Here is a 16,078-nt window from a genome sequence, read left to right as displayed (position 1 = left end):
TACATAGCCAACTAATAAAGATAGATTGATTATATTTAAGATCGAAGCATTAAATAATGGTAGGGCTTCCTTGAGCAGCCTGGTAGGAATGGGGTCTAATAGACATGTTGATGGTTTGGATGAAGTAACTAATGAAAATAACTCAGACAGAACAATCGGAGAGAAAGAGTCTAACCAAATACCGGCATCACTGAAGCAGCCAAAGATAACGATACGTCTTTGGGATGGTTATGAGTAATTTTTCTCTAATAGTTAAAATTTTATTAGCAAAGAAAGTCATGAAGTCATTACTAGTTAAAGTTAAAGGAATACTCGGCTCAATAGAGCTCTGACTCTTTGTCAGCCTGGCTACAGTGCTGAAAAGAAACCTGGGGTTGTTCTTATTTTCTTCAATTAGTGATGAGTAGTAAGATGTCCTAGCTTTACGGAGGGCTTTTTTATAGAGCAACAGACTCTTTTTCCAGGCTAAGAGAAGATCTTCTAAATCAGTGAGACGCCATTTCCTCTCCAACTTACAGGTTATCTGCTTTAAGCTGCGAGTTTGTGAGTTGTACCACGGAGTCAGGCACTTCTGATTTAAAGCTCTCTTTTTCAGAGGAGCTACAGCATCCAAAGTTGTCTTCAATGAGGATGTAAAACTATTGACGAGATACTCTATCTCACTTACAGAGTTTAGGTAGCTACTCTGCACTGTGTTGGTATATGGCATTAGAGAACATAAAGAAGGAATCATATCCTTAAACCTAGTTACAGCGCTTTCTGAAAGACTTCTAGTGTAATGAAACTTATTCCCCACTGCTGGGTAGTCCATCAGAGTAAATGTAAATGTTATTAAGAAGTGATCAGACAGAAGGGAGTTTTCAGGGAATACTGTTAAGTCTTCAGTTTCCATACCATAAGTCAGAACAAGATCTAAGATATGATTAAAGTGGTGGGTGGACTCATTTACATTTTGAGCAAAGCCAATTGAGTCTAATAATAGATTAAATGCAGTGTTGAGGCTGTCATTCTCAGCATCTGTGTGGATGTTAAAATCGCCCACTATAAGCACTAAGTCAGACAAAAGGTCTGAAAATTCACGGAGAAACTCACAGTAACGACCAGGTGGACGATAGATAATAACAAATAAAACTGGTTTTTGGGACTTCCAATTTGGATGGACAAGACTAAGAGTCAAGCTTTCAAATGAATTAAAGCTCTGTCTGGGTTTTTGATTAATTAATAAGCTGGAATGGAAGATTGCTGCTAATCCTCCGCCTCGGCCCATGCTACGAGCATTCTGGCAGTTAGTGTGACTCGGGGGTGTTGACTCATTTAAACTAACATATTCATCCTGCTGTAAAAAGATGAACAAAAATTGTGCAAAAATGCCTCAATGGTGAAATTTTAATTCCTTAATTGGCATTATTTTACTGCCTATGAATTTTTTATTTATTTGTTTTAATTTTCATGAATTGATTTTTTTTTCCCATTCCTCTCTATGAAAATGACTTCAATGAGGAGTCCTTTTGTATGCAACAATCAGTTTTGCATTATTGGTAACATCTGTAAGATTGATCTTCATTTATACACGGTAATGATTTCTTTACCAGCTGCTGTTTTAACATTTTAAATCATTTATAAACTCGATTTAAACACTAGATGAATTTGATGATTTTATCATGTTACAGAAACATTCGACCAGCTTTTACAAACATTTTAACTGCTTTTGTGATTATTTTTTTTTTTTTTGTAAATCGCATATTTGTACTTTTTTATGTATTAATCTATGAATGGAATTTGTAGAATTGGCTACAATTAAATTCCTGCTATGATTCTAAATAAAGAGAGACAGCTTTAATCTTATGAGATGTGTACTCGCATACTTTCTTTGACTTTAACACTTTTATCTATGAATTATAGCAAGTTTGTACAGTAAATTCTTTAATCTTAATACTTTTATATATGAATTGTAAAAAAAGTACTTGCAAGCAAGCCCCGATGAGAAGTGGGGAAGTTTCAGTACAACAGACAGTGTGGATCCAATAAACAGTCAGGACTCCAGCGACAGTGATCAGGTTGATAGCGGTTCACTGCATCCTGTCTGTGGAACCCGTAACATGTCTGCCAGTGTGAATCTAATAGACAGTCAGTACTCCAGTGACAGTGATCAGGTTGAGAGCGATTCACTGCAGTCCTTTTTTTCAGCCCGTGACAATTCTGACAGTGTGGATCGAATACAAAGTCAGTACTTCAGCGACAGTGATCATGTTGAGAACGATTCACTGCAGTCCTTCTTTTCAACCCGTGACAATTCTGACAGTGTGGATGGAATACATAGTCAGTACTTCAGCGACAGTGATCAGGTTGAGAGCGATTCACTGCAGTCTGTCTTTTCAACCCATGACAATTCTGACAGTGTGGATCGAAAGACAGTCAGTACTCCAGCGACAGTGATCAGGTTTATAGTGATGTTGCTGAAGATAAAAAAGAGATTTTCATGAATCTCCGTGAATATGAGGTGGACGATATGCAAAGACGAGGCAGTTCTGGTCACATATTTAAAGTGACTCACAGGGAGACAGGAAAACAATATGCCATCAAGTTTAAATCTTTTAAGTATACTCTGCAAGAGATTAGAATGTTGCACAGAGTTGAGGAGAGTGACAGACGTAAATATTTTTGCCTTGTGATGCATAATTACTGCACCTACAACAAGCCCTGCTGGATCATGCTTGACTGGCTGGACAAGTCTCTGTTGGACTTGCTGAAGGAGAAATCTCGTTTCAACTTGGACGAAATCCGGCAAATCTTGGTATATTTGCTGCAGAGCTTACAGATCATGAAACGTGTCAGTGTGATTCACAATGACATAAGAATGGAGCATGTTATGCTTGTGAATCATCCAGAGTATCCATTGAAGGTCTATTTAATTGGCTTTAGTTCTGCCATTATTACCACTTATAACAGTATAATGTGGCAATATTTTTGTTGTTGTGCCTGTAAGAAACGTCCGGATTCATTCAGGTCTCCAGAAGAAATTCTGGGCTTGAGAAAAACACACGCCATTGATATGTGGGCTTTAGGTATGATAACAGCTCACATGTTTCTGGGGTCAAAGGTTACTAGTGTCTTAGAAGAGTATGACCCAGGTAACCCACCAGAAGACCTTAAAAAATTTGGGAGATCCACCAGAGAGTTCTATACAAAATACCATATAGTCTGCAGGTTCAAGACTCAAAAACATCATGGAAATGAAACACATGATGTATGTTTTGAGAGTTGGCGTCAGATGAAAGAAATCTATCAGCCACGACTTGATCTAGACCGTAAAGACCTGAAAGCTTTTTTAGACCTGCTGAAGAAAATGCTCATGGTGGATCCTAAACAGAGGATAAGACCTTTCCAGGCTCTCCATCACACCTTTATGACCCAGCATTACGTGATGTCGAGTAGTGATTCAATTTATGAAGCAGAGACATCTGAGGAAGCATTCCGTTCTGATTCTTCTGTCTCTAATATTGTGGACACGAGACACTCTGGGAGTAGTTCAGAGAGGGATGTCACCAGAAACAGGCTAACCTCCAGTGGACATGACAGTGTTGGAGATGCAGGTGCATCTGGTGAAGTACTAGATTCTCATGTCAGTTGTGTTGTGGACCCAGATGAAGATGTTAATATACGTGCATCTGATGAAACATCAAGTCCTGATACGTCTGTCAGCAGTGTTGTGGACCCAGATCCAGATGTTGCCAGAGATTCCCTCACTCCTTATAGCAGAGAACTTTTAAAGAAGATCCAAAGGTTCTTTTCCAATGTGTGGAGAATGATCTCCAGTCCTTTAAAAACGATCCAGAATTTCTTATCCAGAGGGTTCAGGAACATTTTTTGCAGAAACCTCACTATGCCTACTAATAATGTTGGGATTTTGTACAAGGATGACTCAAACTCTGATGGATCCTCAGGCCATGGTCCCTCCAATGATGTGATACCAGGTTCCTGTAATGTCAGAGACCTTCTCCCAGAAGACAAAGGAATTGGAGTGAAAGTCAATCTTTTGAAGGTGACCCAGAATTTGTTCTCCAGTGCATTTAGGTTGTTCTTAAGCCCTTTCAAGAAGATCAGAAATGGCTTAATCAACAGACTGAGAGATGTATTTTGCTAATTGCTGTTGATGAAGTACTGTCCTCCTTGAGCTCGCGCCACCACAACCTGAGCAAAGATGAATGTTGGAGAAAGAATGGAGCAACATGATGGCAAAGCTCATATGCAGTCTGAAGATATACATCTTTCATTCCCAGTTCTGACTGACTGCATGTGAACTCCTGCAACACATTTGTGATAAAGGTGGACCTCAAGGCTTGGTTCACATGCATGTGTGTGTGTCATCTGCTCCACAAAATGATCTGCAGCTACTGTGCGAGTTGGACAGCGACAAGACGACAAATGAAGCTATTGTTGCTAAAACTGCAATAATGTCATTCTCTGCACAGTGCATTGACATTTTCAGTCATTTTTGAGTTAATCTGTTTTTGTTCAAAAAGCCTGTATTAAATTCTGAAGTAACTGCTAGCAGCTGCTCGTCTTCATTTTATAAGTATTTCTACAATATTCTTTTGTTTGTATGTTAAAACAACTATTATTTATCATATCCAAATTTTTCCAAAAATTACAAAACTTTGATGCCATTGAGTTACCAATAAATATAATAAATCAAAATGTTGTCAGCTTTTGTCTTTTCACATTATGAACAAATCTGGGGGTGGGACAATACAAATTAGAAACTTTATTTTTGAGTGGCATCAAAAATCAAGGGGTTCAAGGCAAGATGATCTTGCTAGCTCTTGATGAAGTCAATTTCAGCAAGTAATTTTTAAAACCATGAATTCAGTACAATTTAAATTAATTTAGTTCATATAGTGCCAAATCAGAACAAAGCTGCCTCAAGGCACTTCACTTGAGTAAGGTCTAACCTTAGCAATTATTGGCACCCTTTGATGAATTTACAGTAAGTTGTCACTTTTAAAGCCAGTTGTCTTTAGACAAGTCAGTTGATGGATACATAAACATTTTCCAGTTCACTGAGTATGTCTTGGACATCATTTACATCAGTCTTTAAGAAATACATCCACTAAAGTACTGTGTGGTAAATCTGTTTGGAGGAGGCAGTTCTCAGGAACTGAGTGTCTGAAACATCTGGCTGTCAAAGTGACAATTGACTGTAAATTCATCAAAGGGTGCCAGTAATTGTTTCCAGCATACATTTTATGTCATGAATTTTTGTTTCACTTCATGGAAACATTTTGTTTTGCTCTTGTTGGCAAATAACTCAAAATTTAAAAAAAAGATTAAACAAAACCAGTAATTCCAGTAATTCCGACCATGGCTGGAAATGCCACTGCGAAAAAATGCACTCCCGTAGTGGTTGCCAAAAGTATCTGGCAACCACTACGGGAGTGCATTTTTTGAATATCTCATATTTGCTCAAACTGTTCCATTTTGCACTGCCTGTGAATTTTTAATTTTTTTTAATTTTTTTTATATTTTCAGAAATTTATTTTTTTCCCCTCATTTCCATCTTTGAAAATGAAAATGACCACTGAACTGTAAATAAATGTGCATTTGCAGAAACTTCAATGAGTCCTTTTGCATGCAACAATCATTTTTTGCACTATTGGTGACATCTGTAAGTTCGATGTGAATAAAATCATGATTTTGTTGGACTTATTTTTTGGGATGTCATACTTATTTGAATTATGTGCACACTTACAGTAAGTCTCTCCTCCCAGTTTGATGGGCACGTCTGACTTGTAGTAAAACATTCCCTGATTCAAGTTGAACAGTGATATTCTGAAGCTGCTGTGCTGAAATCAATACCAGTACTGTTGTGGCCATTTTCAGACTAAAGTACATGATTCAAGATCAAATAAACTTGGGATCCAAGAGTTTTTTTTTCTCTATTTTAGACCGTACATTTACAAGTGTACAATCGAGAGCTTGGCTTTGTGGATCATCTTTTTCTTCACCATGAAGTGTCGGTAGGACCTAAGACGCAGGACTGAGCTGTCTTTTGAAGCTTGACTATCCAGGAGGAAGCCAAAAGTACACCCGTTGTTTCTTAGAAGAAGATGACCCAGCTAACTCACCAATAGATCTTCACATGCCGCTGCTTCTTCGATGCCCAGACACAGATAAATGGTGACCCCAAAAACGTGTGAGCTGAAGCCCACATATCAATGGTCTCTGTTCTTCTCAGGCCCTGCATCACTTCTGGAGACCTGAATGAATGTCTATTTTTGAACAAAACAAGTGCTACAGCAGTGGAAGGTACAGTACCCGCCAATGGTATCGGAACACTTGCTGTTTCACACCTTTTTAAGTTGTTTATGCCATTTCAATGACAAAAAAAAAAAAAAAATTCTACAATTATCTTCCTCAAACTCAAACTGAAAGCAAATCTGTACAACTTAATATTTTAATTAAAAATATAAACACCAAGGTGATGGGTGTAGTGTGCGCCGCCCGAAGAGGAGGTACTGCTGGCTCACCACCAGAGGGCGCCCTGCCTGTTGTCGGGTTTCAGGCACCAGAGGGCGTAGTCGCCTCACAGGAGCCGGGAGCTGCCAGTGTCAGAAATCAGCCATCATCATCACTCACCATAAAAGCCTGGGAGAATCATCAGAACCCTGCCGAGTTATCAGCTTACTACACAGGCAACCTACTCAGCCGTTTTGTGCCCTTCACACAATTATTGCTACTGATTTTTGCAGTCGTAACCTTTGTATACTCGAAGCTTGGAGCTGGGTTTGTGGAAGTTGGAGTGTTGGCATTTCCACTCCTCACTTCTCTTATCTTTAAGTATATTGTTGGTACTGCATGTTCTCAGTGTTCCTGTTTTCTGGGAGTGGTGGATTTTTTCCCTCATGAAGGAACTGTGATTTTTGCTGACTGTTGCTGGGTGTACACACACCCACCGTAACCTGTTTGTTTTTCCTGCCAGCAGTACCAGATCTGACAGCTGGGAGCAGTGGCCACCTGGGGACTCAGGATTTGGTGGCTCCGGTGTGTTGCAGGTCACCGTTGGCGGTGGAACCTTGTGGGTCCCAGCTCTTCTCTGGATAAGGCGTCTCCTATCCTCGGGCCTGCCCACACGTCATCTTCTTGTGGAACGTTTTGATTGACAGACTAAAGCAGTATTTGACCTGTAGTGCACATTTTGCAATATTAAATTGTATTCATTGGCATCTCTATTGTCCGTTCATTTACGCCCCCTGTGTCTTACACTTTCCCCACAGGATAACTCGGCCACACGTCATGGATTCCGAGGGGCACATACCATCCGTTGAACAATCAATGGATATGCAAGGTGCACAGGCTCCAGCAGGAGGCAGGTTGGGTGAGTTTCAGCAAATATTAACCACCCTCACTGCTCGGCTGGATTTGTTGACCGAGCAGAACATACTGCTCGATCGTAGTATGGAGGCTTTCACCGCTCAGGTGGAAGCACACGCACAGGGCGCAGCTGCTGCTCCTCCTCCTGCCGACCTGTTGCTGAACAGAGACCCTCCAGTGGTCGTTCAACAAACCCCCCCCCGTCCCCTGAAGCATACATTAGCCCCCCGGAGCCGTACAGAGGTTGTGTTGAGACGTGCGCGGACTTCTTAATGCAGTGCTCACTAGACTTCGCACAACGTCCCGTAATGTATGCGTCAGACTCCAGCCGGGTGGCTTATGTCTTTAATTTGCTTCGAGGTGAGGCACGCGCCTGGGCTACGGTGCTTTGGGAACAGAGTTCATGGCTTCTAACGACATACACTGGGTTTGTGAGGGAGTTAAGACAGGTGTTTGATCACCCGAATTGAGGCGAAACTGCTTCAAACGTGCTGCTGTCGATACGACAGGGGTGTCAGAGCGCCGCTGCGTCACGGCAGCGAGAGCCGGCTGGAATACGGTAGCGCTCCATGCCCCCTTTGTAAATGGACTGTCTCCGGTCCTTAAGGAGAACCTGGTGGCTAAGGACGAGCCGCGGGAATTAGACGAGCTTATCGACCTCGTTATACGGTTAGACAACCGATTAGAAGAACGTCGACGGGAGCGAGACGAAGGACGTGGCCGGGCACAAGCCGTCCCTCCCCCTTCCGGGTCCGAGTCAGCGCCGCCTTCCCCACGCTCCAAAGCCAGAGCGCGCCGTGTGACAACAGCTCTTCCTGCTGACGTTGCCATTGAAACGAGCAGGACCAAAATGAGATCAGTAAACAGACAAAGGAGGCTGGCCCGCGGAGAGCGTGTTATCTGCGGCTCGAGTGAGCATTTGCGGAAGAATTGCCCCAAGCAGTCAAAGCACCAACACTCGCCTTTAGAAACTGGGCTAAGGGTGGGTCACAACACACACGCGGGGAATGCACGAAAATCCGCACGAGTCCCAGTTATGATCCTCTGTGGGGATTTAACCCTTCATGCCCCAGCACTAATCGACACGGGGTCAGAGGGGAATCTGCTGGATAGCAGATGGACTAAGGAAGTAGGGCTCCCTTTACTTTTGAAGGTACGGGCACTAGATGGTACCCTTCTTCCATTAATCACACACCAGACACAGCCCTTAACACTGGTTATGTCTGGGAATCACAGGGAGGACATTGTGTTCTTTGTAACACCTTCTACCTCCAGAATCATTTTGGGTTATCCATGGATGAGTAAGCACAATCCCCGGATCAATTGGAAGACTGGGGTTGTGGCTCAATGGAGCGAAACCTGCCACCGGGAGTGTTTAAGATCCTCGGTCCCACCCGGTGCGACTGCTAAAGAGGAGGTCCGTATTCCCCCAATCTTGTGATGGTGCCGGCTGAGTACCATGATCTTGCTGATGTTTTCAGCAAAGATCTGGCACTCACGCTTCCCCCACACCAACCGTACGCTGAGTATCCGTGCAGTAGACTGTACAACCTCTCACGCCCTGAGCCAGAATCAATGGAGACCTACATCCGGGACTCTTTAGCTGCCGGGTTAATCCGGAACTCTTCCTCCCCGTTAAGTGCGGGTTTCTTTTTTGTGGGCAAGAAGGACGGCGGACTCCGTCCATGCATTGATTACAGAGGGCTGAACGAGATTACGGTTCGCAATCGATACCCGTTGCCTTTGTTGGATTCAGTGTTCACGCCCCTGCATGGAGCCAAAATGTTCACTAAACTGGATCTTAGAAATCACCTGGTTCGGATCCGGAAGGGAGATGAATGGAAGACGGCATTTAACACCCCGTTAGGTCACTATGAGTACCTAGTCATGCCATTTGGCCTCACTAACGCCCCCGCGACATTCCAAGCTTTGGTAAAGGACGTCTTGCGGGACTTCCTGCATCGGTTCGTCTTTGTATACCTGACCGATATCCTCATCTTCTCCCCGGATCCTGAGACTCATGTGAAGCATGTACGTCAGGTCCTGCAGCGGTTGTTGGAGAACCGTCTGTTTGTGAAGGCCGAGAAGTGCGAGTTCCACCGTACTTCTTTGTCCTTCCTGGGGTTCATTATCTCCTCCAACTCCGTCGCACCCGATCCGGCCAAGGTCACAGCGGTGAGAGATTGGCCCCGACCGGCAAGCCGTAGGAAGCGGTGGACCAAACAACAGACTGTACATCCCACCAGAAGCAAGAGCTGTGGTCCTGGACTTCTGTCACGGTTCCAAGCTCTCCTGCCATCCAGGGGTGCGAAGGGCCGTGGCAGTGGTCCGGCAGCCTTTCTGGTGGGCGTCACTAGAAACCGATGTCCGGGAGTATGTCTGGGCCTGCACCATCTGCGCCAGGGGAAAGGCTGTTCACCAGCAGGAAAAAGGACTCCTCCAGCCGTTGCCGGTGCCTCGACGCCCCTGGTCCCATATAGGCCTGGACTTCGTCACGGGTCTTTCTGCGTCCCAGGGTATGATGACCATCTTGTCAATAGTGGACCAGTTCTCCAAGGCGGCCCACTTCGTGGCCCTCCCGAAGCTCCCGACGGTCCAAGAGAATGCAGACCTCCTGGTCCACCACATCGTGCGTCTGCATGGTATCCCTACGAACGTCATCTCAGACCGTGGTCCCCAATTCTCCTCGCAAGTCTGGAGGAGTTTCTGTAGGGAACTGGGGGCCACCGTGAGCTTCTCATCCGGGTACCACCCCCAGACTAATGGACAAGCAGAGCGGGCTAATCAAGATCTGGAGCAGGCCCTAAGATGTTTGACCTCCGCGTACCCGACGGCCTGGAGTCAACATCTGGCCTGGATCGAGTACGCCCACAACAGCCAAATATCTTTGGCGACTGGCCTCTCCCCATTCGAGGTGTGTTTGGGGTACCAGCCCCCATTGTTTCCGGCTGTGGAGGGAGAGGTCGGGGTCCCCTCGGTCCAGGCCCACCTCAGAAGGTGCCGTCTGGTGTGGCGCACAGCCCGCTCTGCCCTTCTGAAAGCCTGGACGAGGGCGAAGAGCCATGCGGTCCGCCGATGTACCCCGGCCCCCGCATACCAGCCCGGGCAGGAGGTTTGGCTTTCTACCAAGAATATTGCTCTGGATACGGACTCACCAAAACTAATGGACAGGTACATCGGACCATACCCTATCATCAAGGTCATCAGTCCAGCCGCAGTGAAGCTGAAACTCCCAGCTTCACTGCAGATACACCCTATATTTCATGTGTCCAAGATCAAGCCATACCACACCTCAGACCTCTGCACCCACGGACCAGCGCCGCCTCCTGCCCGCATCATCGACGGCAAGCCTGCGTGGACAGTCCGCAGGCTCCTGGATGTTCGCCGGAGGGGTTGGGGTCTCCAATATCTGGTGGACTGGGAGGGTTACGGACCCGAAGAACGCTCCTTGATGAAGAGGAGCTTCATCCTGGATCCAGCCCTCCTGGCAGAGTTCTACCAGTGATAACCCGACAAGCCTGGTCGGGTGCCAGGAGGCGCCCTGTTGGGGGGGGGGGGGGGGGGGTCCTGTTGGGTGAGCCGCCCGAAGAGGAGGTACTGATATACACAGGTACACATATAATGGATTTAGATGGTCCAGCATATTTTGTCCGTTGTAATCGAAATCCACTATATGTGTAAAACAGACAAAATCCATTATATTTATGTAACAGATTAGAGCAGCCACGAGGTGCTGAACAATCTACGGGGAATCCCTAGATCCAATTAGGCTCATGTATTTCTTTGATTAAATGCCTGACCTTGAATTGGGACCTGTCTCATTTAATGGGCGGGTCAAATCTTTAAAAAAAATAAACGGCTGTCTTAAATAAGTGTTGGACATTATGTTCATTAAAAAGATTACATTTTGTCATATCACTCTTTTTTCTAAGTCCGCTGCAGAGTAGTACCTCAAAATCCTAAAGCCTCTCCGTCATTTAGCAGGTGCGTGGGTTCACAGCCACACAGAGGGTTCTGTTCTAAAGCAGTTTGGTTTGTCACACCCAGGGATATGTGGGAAACTTAACACCATATTACAGTGCAGGCAACAAGCAGCATTTTGGTAATAATCACCAGCCTTTAATTACTCCCTGCCTCATTTAGGCACCGGGTCTGAACACAGTTTGAAAAGAATAAACTGTCAGTCTTTTAATCACAGAAATACAGCACCCACTTTCCTCAAATCTGTGTCAGTGCTGTACTTAATTTCAAACCTCTGTTACTGGGCACATCCAGACTGCTCTGTCTGGTATATGTGAGGGGTTTTTTCTGAAAATGCATTGTGATCGGACAGGACGTTTTTTCTGATGTGAGCAAAAACATGTTATATACAGTGTTTATTACATGGAAAACCATAGAAAAGCATTGGGGCTTTTGCTTTTGTCTGGTGAGTGTGAATATACTGTTTATACAATGACGGTTTAGGTGAGTTTTACTATATATACAAGTTTCAAATCCATAGAGGCGGGAGTCTTCCACAGCCAACTGGACCCAACTTGCAGGCTGTGCAAAAGTGCCCCAGAGACAGTCCAGCACATCGTAGCAGGTTGCAAGACACAAGCAGGGACAGCATACAATGAAAGGCACAACCAAGCGTCAGGAATCATGTACAGGAACATGTGTGTCACATATGGATTAGGAGTCCCCAAGTGCCAATGCGAGACCCCACCAAAGGTGGGTGAGAACGACAGGGCCACGGTCCAGTCGGACTTTAATTTCCAGACAGACAAGTGTAGTACAACAACAAATAGTGACCTATCTTCATTTATACACACTAATGATTTCTTTACCAGCTGCTGTTTTAACATTTTAAATCATTTACGAACTCGATTTAAGCAGTAGATGAATTTGATAATTTTATCATGTTACAGAAACATTCTAACAGCTTTTACCAGCATTTTAACTGCTTTTCTGAATGTTTTTTAATCACATATTTGTGCTTTTTTATGTATTATTCTATGAATGGAATTTGTAGACATGGCTACATATAAATTACAATTCCTGCTACAATTCTAAATAAAGAGACATCATTAATCTTATGAGATGTGTACTCAAATACTTTCTTTGACTTTGATACTTTTATCTATGAATTATAGCAACTCTCTACAGTAAATTCTTTAATCTTAATACTTTTATGTATGAATTGTAAAAAGAGTACTTGCAAGGAAGCCCTGATGAGAAGTGGGGAAGTTTTTGTACAACTGACAGTGTGGATCGAATAAACAGTCAGGACTCCAGCAACAGTGATCAGGTTGATAGCGGTTCACTGCCGCCCGTCTGTGGAACCCGTAACATGTCTGACAGTGTGGATCCAATAAACAGTCAGGACTCCAGCAACAGTGATCAGGTTGATAGCGGTTCACTGCCGCCCGTCTGTGGAACCCGTAACATGTCTGACAGTGTGGATCTAATAAACAGTCAGGACTCCAGCGACAGTGATCAGGTTGAGAGCGATTCACTGCAGTCTGTCTGTTCAACCCGTGACAATTCTGACAGTGTGGATCAAAAACACAGTCAGTACTCCAGCGACAGTGATCAGGTTGAGAGCGATTCACTGCAGTCTGTCTGTTCAACCCGTGACAATTCTGACAGTGTGGATCGAAAACACAGTCAGTACTCCAGCGACAGTGATCAGGTTGAGAGCGATTCACTGCAGTCTTTTTCAACCCATGACAATTCTGACAGTGTGGATCGAAAAGACAGTCAGGTCTCCAGTGAAAGTGACCAGGTTTATAGTGATGTTGCTGAAGATAAAAAAGAGATTTTCATGAATCTCCGTGAATATGAGGTGGAGGACGATATGCAAAGACGAGGCAGTTCTGGTCACATATTTAAAGTGACTCACAGGGAGACAGGAAAACAATATGCCATCAAGTTTACATCTTTTCAGAAGGCTGTGCAAGAGATTACAATGTTGCACGAAGTCGAGATGTGTGATAAAAGTAAATATTTTTGTCTTGAGCTGTTTAATGCCTGCATCAAAAAGCCATGCTGGATCATGCTTGACTGGCTGGACAAGTCTCTGTTGGAATTGTTGACGGAGAAATCTCGTTTCAACTTGGATGAAATCCGGCAAATCTTGGTATATTTGCTGCAGATCTTACAGATCATGAAACATGTCAGTGTGATTCACAGTGACATAAGAATGGAGCATGTTATGATTGCGAATCATCCAGAGTATCCATTGAAGGTCTATTTAATTGGCTTTAGTTCTGCCATTATTACCATTGATGACTCTATACTGTGGCGATGTGCCTGTAAGAAACGTCCGGATTCATTCAGGTCTCCAGAAGAGATCCTGGGCTTGAGAAAAACACACGCCATTGATATGTGGGCTTTAGGTATGATAACAGCTCACATGTTTCTGGGGTCAAAGGTTACCAGTGTCTTAGAAGAGTATGACCCAGGTAACCCACCAGAAGACCTTAAAAAATTTGGGAGATCCACCAGAGAGTTCTATACAAAATACCATATAGTCTGCAGGTTCAAGACTCAAAAACATCATGGAAATGAAACACATGATGTATGTTTTGAGAGTTGGCGTCAGATGAAAGAAATCTATCAGCCACGACTTGATCTAGACCGTAAAGACCTGAAAGCTTTTTTAGACCTGCTGAAGAAAATGCTCATGGTGGATCCTAAACAGAGGATAAGACCTTTCCAGGCTCTCCATCACACCTTTATGACCCAGCATTACGTGATGTCGAGTAGTGATTCAATTTATGAAGCAGAGACATCAGAGGAAGCATTCCGTTCTGATTCTTCTGTCTCTAATATTGTGGACACGAGACACTGTCAGAGTAGTTCAGAGAGGGATTTCACCAGAAACAAGCTAACCTCCAATGGACATGACAGTGTTGGAGATACAGGTGCATCTGGTGAAGTACTAGATTCTCGTGTCAGTCGTGTTGTTGACCCAGATTCAGATGTTAATATATGTGCATCTGATGAAACATCAAGTCCTGATACGTCTGTCAGCAGTGTTGTGGACCCAGATCCAGATGTTGCCACAGATTCCCTCACTCCTTATAGCAGAGAACCTTTAAAGAAGATCCAAAGGTTCTTTTCCAATGTGTGGAGAATGATCTCCAGTCCTTTAAAAAAGATCCAGAATTTCTTATCCAGAGGGTTCAGGAACATTTTTTGCAGAAACCTCACTATGCCTACTGATAATGTCAGGATTTTGTACAAGGATGACTCAAACTCTGATGGATCTTCAGGCCATGGTCCCTCCAATGATGTGATACCAGTTTCCTGTAATGTCAGAGACCTTCTCCCAGAAGACAAGAGAGATGGAGCGAAAGTCAATCTTTTGAAGATGACCCAGAATTTGTTCTCCAGTGCATTTAGGTTGTTCTTAAGCCCTTTCAAGAAGATCAGAAATGGCTTAATCAACAGACTGAGAGATGTATTTTGCTGAACAACTAATTGGTATTGATGAAGTACTGTCCTCCTTGAGCTTGAGCCATCACAACCTGAGCAAAGATGAATGTTGGAGAAAGAATGGAGCAACATGATGGCAAAGCTCATATGCAGTCTGAAGATATACATCTTTCATTCCCAGTTCTGACTGACTGCATGTGAACTCCTGCAACACATTTATGATAAAGGTGGACCTCAAGGCTTGGTTCACATGCATGTGTGTGTCATCTGCTCCACAAAATGATCTGCAGCTACTGTGTGAGTTGGACAGCGACAAGACGACAAATGAAGCTATTGTTGCTAAAACTGCAATAATGTCATTCTCTGCACAGTGCATTGACATTTTCAGTCATTTTTGAGTTAATCTGTTTTCCTTCAAAAAGCCTGTATTAAATTCTGAAGTAACTGCTAGCAGCTGCTAGTCGGACCTTTTTATTTTTTTCAAAAACTATATGGATTTGAATCACGTGCGATTACATCAGCCAAGCTTGAACCCTCGTGCGCATGCGTGAGTTTTTTCACGCCTGTCGGTTGCGTCATTCGCCTGTGAGCAGGCTTTGAGTGAGCACTGGTCCACCCCTCCCGTCGGAATTCCTTTGTCTGAAAACTTGCTGAGAGACTGGCGCTTTGCTTTATCAAAATTTTTTCAGAAACTGTGAGGCAGATCCGAGTGGACACCATTCGAGAAATTCAGACGGTTTTCGGTGAAAATTTTAAGGGCTGATGAGAGATTATGGAGTGTTACTGTCACTTTAAGGACTGCCCACGGAGCCAGGCGGCACGCCGCGCCCCGAGCCACCGTCGTCAGCCTGTTTCGAGCTGAAAACTTCCAAATTTAAGCCTCTGTTGACCCAGGACGTCGTGAGAGAACACAGAAGTTTCAGAAGAAGTCGGGATCAGCAGTTTATCCGGACATTCCACTGTTAAAGGAGATTTTGTAATGAAAGACGTGCGGACGGATTCGCGCGTCGGCACCCAGCCGCTCATGGCGCGGCGCCACAGCAAAACACCTCCGTTGGAAGCCTTCCAGGACAAGTTTGAACATGCCCAGCTGTTAAACAATTTCTCGGATACTTACTCGACTGAAAGCCATCTAAATCTTACAAATGGTTATCAACATGGAGGTGTTTTCATGTGGCGCGGTGCGATGAGCGGCTGCGTCCAGACGCGCGACTCCATCCGCACGTCTTTCATTACAAAATCTCCTTTAACAGTGGAATGTCCGGATAAACTGCTGATCCCGACC

General features: G+C 44.1%; 1 long non-coding RNA gene across 1 annotated transcript; it reads left to right on the top strand.

Moving 5' to 3' along the window:
* Window positions 1–3,699: 3,699 nt before the first annotated feature.
* On the top strand, window positions 3,700–14,666 carry LOC117503284. The gene is made up of 3 exons (XR_004558535.1): window positions 3,700–3,727; window positions 6,301–6,306; window positions 14,459–14,666. It is a non-coding gene; the product is annotated as an uncharacterized LOC117503284 (long non-coding RNA).
* Window positions 14,667–16,078: the final 1,412 nt, after the last annotated feature.

This window comes from Thalassophryne amazonica, chromosome 21, assembly GCF_902500255.1.
Source record: "Thalassophryne amazonica chromosome 21, fThaAma1.1, whole genome shotgun sequence".
Lineage (NCBI taxonomy): Eukaryota > Metazoa > Chordata > Actinopteri > Batrachoidiformes > Batrachoididae > Thalassophryne > Thalassophryne amazonica.
Note: the sequence above shows the minus strand (reverse complement) of the source record. Positions and strands in the feature narration are given on the sequence as shown.